This window comes from Eptatretus burgeri, chromosome 1 (genome assembly GCF_056783735.1).
Source record: "Eptatretus burgeri isolate ZD-2024b chromosome 1, Ebu_testis_v1, whole genome shotgun sequence".
Taxonomy (NCBI): domain Eukaryota; kingdom Metazoa; phylum Chordata; class Myxini; order Myxiniformes; family Myxinidae; genus Eptatretus; species Eptatretus burgeri.
In genome coordinates, this window is record NC_140961.1 from 78409087 (window position 1) to 78414564 (window position 5478).

Genomic DNA, 5478 nt, shown 5'->3' on the forward strand with positions numbered 1-5478 from the left:
CCTTTTCTTGAAGGTATGCTTGGACACAGAAATGATAATTTTCTTGAAGCCTTCTTGCTGTCATTTATGTATTAGAAATATATGTTAGAATAATATAATGGCACGAAACACCTCCCCATCTTCCCATAGTTAAATCATTTTGTATTTCCTTACTTATTATATATAATCCTGTTTTTTCTGTTTTCATGAGATAAACAAGGGCAAAACCATTATTATATTTACCCTTATTAAATTCTTTTATTTGTTGTTTACTAATCGTGGACCCACAAAACTCATTCTCGATACCAAGTGGATAATATTCTTCCTTACGAGACTGATTTAATTGTTCCAGGTCTTCGAGGTTAATTTTAAATGACCAATTATACCCTAAATCATTCATATCATACCCCCATTGTTCTATTCTCATACAAATGATACGCCCTTCTTTATAAAAATTTATTTTAATTCGAACTGTGAATTCTGTATGAGCTGGCGATAATATCAACACTTCTGTATCTTTGGAATACACAGCCGTTTTATTTAAGGATATATATTGTGATAAATCGCTTAATCTCACCAAGTCATTCGCGTCAGTCGGGCTTGGATAATTTTTTAATTTATAAGCATTTTTCATGTTAATATTTTTGGTTATATTATATTTATGTCGTTCAGCCTGTGCCTTTGTGTAATAATTTGATAAATCAATATCCAGTTCTTGAGATACACCAAAGATAGAACCATCTTTACCAACATAAGTCATTTATATTAGATTAAAAATAATATCATAAATTTTTTTATTTTTGTTGAGTTGAAATAACACATATATACATAATTGACCACAACACTTGGAATTTAATTCTTGGACTTGAAATGTTTGATAAACACCATTCTGTAAGAATTTTATGACTTCAACAGGTGGTGGAAGACCAAAACTATCAAAATAATATTTGTCTTGACTATTAAAAATACAAACCCAATGAGAACCGTTCCCATTATTATCTTCTAAGTTCATAATAATATTCTTTGTATGTTTCGGCACATTTGTTAATTCATCTCTCATACAAATAACCACATTATGAATTTTTAATTTCTTACAATATTTAACAAGTTGTAAATTTGATGTTGTATTCTTTCCAAATTCTTTCAACCACTCATCAATGCTCATTTATTTATTAGAAAGATATAATCCATTACCTCTTTTCGTTAATTTTACACCTGCTTGTGCTATAGAAGAAAGCATATCTCCAACTAACAATCTCGCTTTATCAGGCAGACCTTCAAGTTTTTCAGCAAAATCTACAATTACACCACTTCCACTAATTTGTTTCTCCAACTCTTTGTTATGTCTTTCCAATTCTTTTTGAGCCTGGAGTTGAGCCTTCCTTTCATTGGCAGTTTTCACCGCTGTTGAAATACCACCCGTCAATGCTCCAACCGCACTTAAACCAGCAAATAAAGGAATTAGAAATGGGAGAAATCCTCCACTCGTCTCTCTTATTGAATATTTTTTCAACATTGGTATTGTCATTTTAATTTTAAGTGAGCCAGTGTCATTCAAGATTTTAACCTGTTCTCTTGTGAGAAAAACATCAATTCTTACTGCTCCTTTTCTCTGAATTGTATTAACGTTAATCGTACAAGGCTTTTGATTTTGAACACAAGATGATAGTTTATGAAGATTGATTTGATTAACATATACCCCAGTTGGTACTTTGCCACTCATTTATTTAACAAAAAATTATGTGAGACTAATCATCACACCATTATCTGTATTAATCTGCAATTCCGTTTCTTCCAAAAGCAAACAATATGTATCAACTTCTTCACTCTCTCCTCTTTCAATGTATAGGGAAGTATCCACTCGATTAGACTTTATAGTTTCCTTTTGAGCGCTCAGGTCAAACGCATAGATTGTATACAAACTTTTAAATGCTGTCAGTAGGGTAAGAATACTGGTTCTGGCTCACTTTTCCCCATGTAAATGAATGGGGGATTTTCAGCCATGAAATTTTTCTTTTTTTTTCCCCAAAAAAATAAATCCCCTTTTTAGCCCAAGGTATATTTATTTGTCTCCCCTTTTAACCTGGAGCCTGGTGTTGGCTTAGTGGTTATGGTGGTGGCTTGGGATCCCAGGGTCCTGAGTTCAAATCCCGTTGGCTGCTGAATTAACACCAGGGGGTTGACTCAGCCTGCCATCCTTCCGAGGTCGGCGAAATGAGTGCCAGTGTACTGGTCCCGGTGTATGCCCCGGTTAGAATAGGTGTACCATATCCCTGTGTGTCGTAAGAGGCGACCAGGGTTGGTGTCAGGAAGGGCATCCGGCCATAAAACATTGCCTCAAGAAAAAGCCAAACCCCTGCACAGCAGGGAAAAATGGCTGTAAAAATGGCCATTTTTTTATTTCCCCTTTTAACCTAGGGGCTCTCTATTCAAATAGCCCATACAACAAGATAAAGATTTGTTAAAGGTGATTCTAAAGAAATATCTGAAACGCCTAAGCCCCGGGACACTCTTTATCAAATAACCAATGCATATTGTTTAGCTCACTCATTGAACCTATAAACATTTGTTCATTCTCAAATTCCTTCAATAGTTTAATTTTCTTTGCACAATAATCCCCATCTAAAATATTGAAAAACAAAACATTTGAATCTTTATATTTTTTAAGATACCCCTTTTGTGCCATTACGAAATGATAAACTTCTCTTAATGATCTCATCTGGCCACCGCCCGAGTTGCAAATCATTTTTGTACATAAACCATGCCAGAAAAAAAGTTTTGTTTCAAATGTTTTCAGTTCATGCCGTGAAAATGAGGAAGTGTTTTTTTGACACGGCCGTGCTGTGTGAATGAGGAAGTGGTTTTGGACTGTCATGCTGTGAAAAAATAGGAACTATTCTGTGAGACAAGGTCTCGTGTTTATATTTTATCTCAGAACACGAACTGAAAACATTTGAATCAAAACTTTTATGGCGTGGTTTATGTCCAAAAATGATTTGCAACTCGGGCGGTGGCCAGATGAGATCATTAAGAGAAGCTTGTCATTTCCTGTGCCCACACCCAATGATTAAGCAATCTCCTCATCGTTGCTTTATAAGCGGTTCGCCAGACAAAGTTTCTGCCAGACGGGATTTTCATTTTTACAACTGAGGCATGGACGATATTTCTTCCGATGAAGCCAACAGCCCACTACAGAGTTGGTAAGTTTGTGTATGCTTTTCTCTTTGAACGATGAAGCAAATGATTATTAATTAAATCATGATAATTCTGATATATATATATATATATATTTTTCCCTGACAGGGCATTGGAAGAAATTGAGTTTACATATCACGACGTGGTTCATGAAATTAATACTCTTATTGAAGAGATCAATGATTTTAGAAGAGAATTGAAAGACATTTACAATGAGTGGCATGAAGTCTTATCACGTCCTCTCATCTCGAAGGAATTAAACCAATGGTGAGACACGTGTGTGTGCCTCTCTCTCTGTCTGTCTTTCTACCTACCTCTCTCTGCTCTTATTGAAGAGGCCAATGATTTATAATGACTGGTCTCTGATCTCGAATGAATTAAACCAATGGTGAGGCACGTGTGTGTGTGTCTATGTGTGTGTGTATGTGTGTGTGTGTGCGTGTGTGTGTGTGTGTTGCTTTCCCTGTCTGTCTCTTCATCTATACCCTTGACTTATTATTTTTTTTTTTCAGCACTATCGCACAACATCAGCTGTTGAAGCAATCTTGTACAACACATGATTTTCTGGAGGTAAATATTTCTGAATTATTATTATTAATATCACTCGTACAACACATGATTTTCTGGAGGTAAATATTTCTGAATTATTATTAATATCACTCTCTCTTTAGAATGTCGCCTTATGTTGGTTGCATCATTAGTTTGGACGTGGTTTTGTCAGTACACTGGAATTCATTTTATTGACCTTGAAAGGATGACAGGCTCCTGGTGTGTTAATTCAGTGGTCAACGAGGCTTATTCATATTACCATGTAATTATCTTTATAGAACCTAATTATTATCCACTTTTTGTTTCAAAACAGAATATGGTGTCTGAGTTTCGAAATCACAAGACATCTGAAGAAGATTGCTGGGAAAGATTGTACATTCTCGCAAATGAATATTTAATATTTTCAATATTAATAAATTATATTTGTTTTGTTTACAATTACTTGATTCTGAATTACAAGAAAAGAATAAAAGAGATGTAAAGGGGGGGGGTGGGGGGAGGTGGGTAGGTGCGCTCCCCCAATGACCCATCACCCCCTCATCCCATCCCTCCCCTCCCCATGTGTGTGTGTGGGGAAGGGTGGGGGTGGGATGAGGGAGGTGGTGGGTCAAAGGTGGGGGCGCACAGGGGGATGAGGTGGGGTGGGGCTTGTGTGGGCGGGGCTTGTGTGGGCGGGGCTTCGGTGGGGGCTTGTGTGGGTGGGGTGTGTGTGGGAGGGGCTTGTGTGGGCGGGGTGTGTGTGTGGGTGGGGCTTGTGTGGGTGGGGCTTGTGTGGGCGGGGGTTTATGTGGGTGGAGCTTGTGTGGGAGGGGTTTATGTGTGTGAAGTTTTTGTGTGGAGCTTGTGTAGGCAGGGCTTATGTGGGAGGGGTTTATGTGGGCAGGGCTTATATGGGCAGGGGTTTATGTGGGTGGAGCTTGTGTGGGAGGGGTGAATGTGGATGAGGCTTATGTGGATGAGGTTTGTGTGGATAAATGGATGGGTGGAGAGATGGGGGGATGGGTGGATGAGTGGAGCTTGTGTGGATGGGTGGATAATTTTTTTAATTAAATAAACATGTTGTGTGTGTGGGGAACTAATTAACTAATCACTAATTATGTGAATATGATGAATATGGGTGGAGCTTGTGTGGGGTTTGTGTGTGTGGAGCTTGTGTGGAGTTTTTGTGTGGAGGTTGTGTGGAGCTTGTGTGGGGTTTGTGTGGGGTTTGTGTGGGCAGGGCTTCGGTGGGAGGGGCGTGTGTGGGCGGAGTCAAAAAGGGGCGGAGTCAAAAATTTCAATTTATTGGAGCTTGTGGGGGGTGTGTGGTGGGGTTTGTGTGGGGTTTGTGTGGGCGGGGCTTGTGTGGGCGGGGGCTTGTGTGGGTGGAGCCAAAAAGGGGCGGAGTCAAAAAATTTCAATTTATCTTTGTCTTTTGTAATTCCTGTGAATAAAATGAACCTAAAATCTCTTCCCCTTCCAAATCATATATCTTATAAGTCCAAGGAACCGTATCTATTACATCAACAATTTTAAAAAGCTCGTTGGTCCATCTTTTCGTATAACCTTTTTCAAAATGAGATTTCCACCTATATATTCTTACGATATCACCAACTTTGAACTTAGGTTTTCTGACATTAATCTCTTTTTCATATTTTAATTTTGTAAATGTTTCTGATGGTTTCATATTTGTTGCCGTGTGAATTGTGTCATTATACTTATCCACAATATCCTGAATAAAAGATGACCATTGTTGTGAACCGAGTTGTGTGAATT

The 5478-nt window shown here is 38.1% G+C and overlaps 1 long non-coding RNA gene across 1 annotated transcript; it reads left to right on the top strand.

Moving 5' to 3' along the window:
• The first annotated feature begins 1921 nt into the window (after positions 1-1921).
• Positions 1922-4161, top strand: LOC147034802 (uncharacterized). Its single transcript, XR_015060384.1, has 4 exons — positions 1922-3179; positions 3283-3441; positions 3687-3744; positions 4037-4161. It is a non-coding gene; the product is annotated as an uncharacterized LOC147034802 (long non-coding RNA).
• The last annotated feature ends 1317 nt before the right edge of the window (positions 4162-5478 follow it).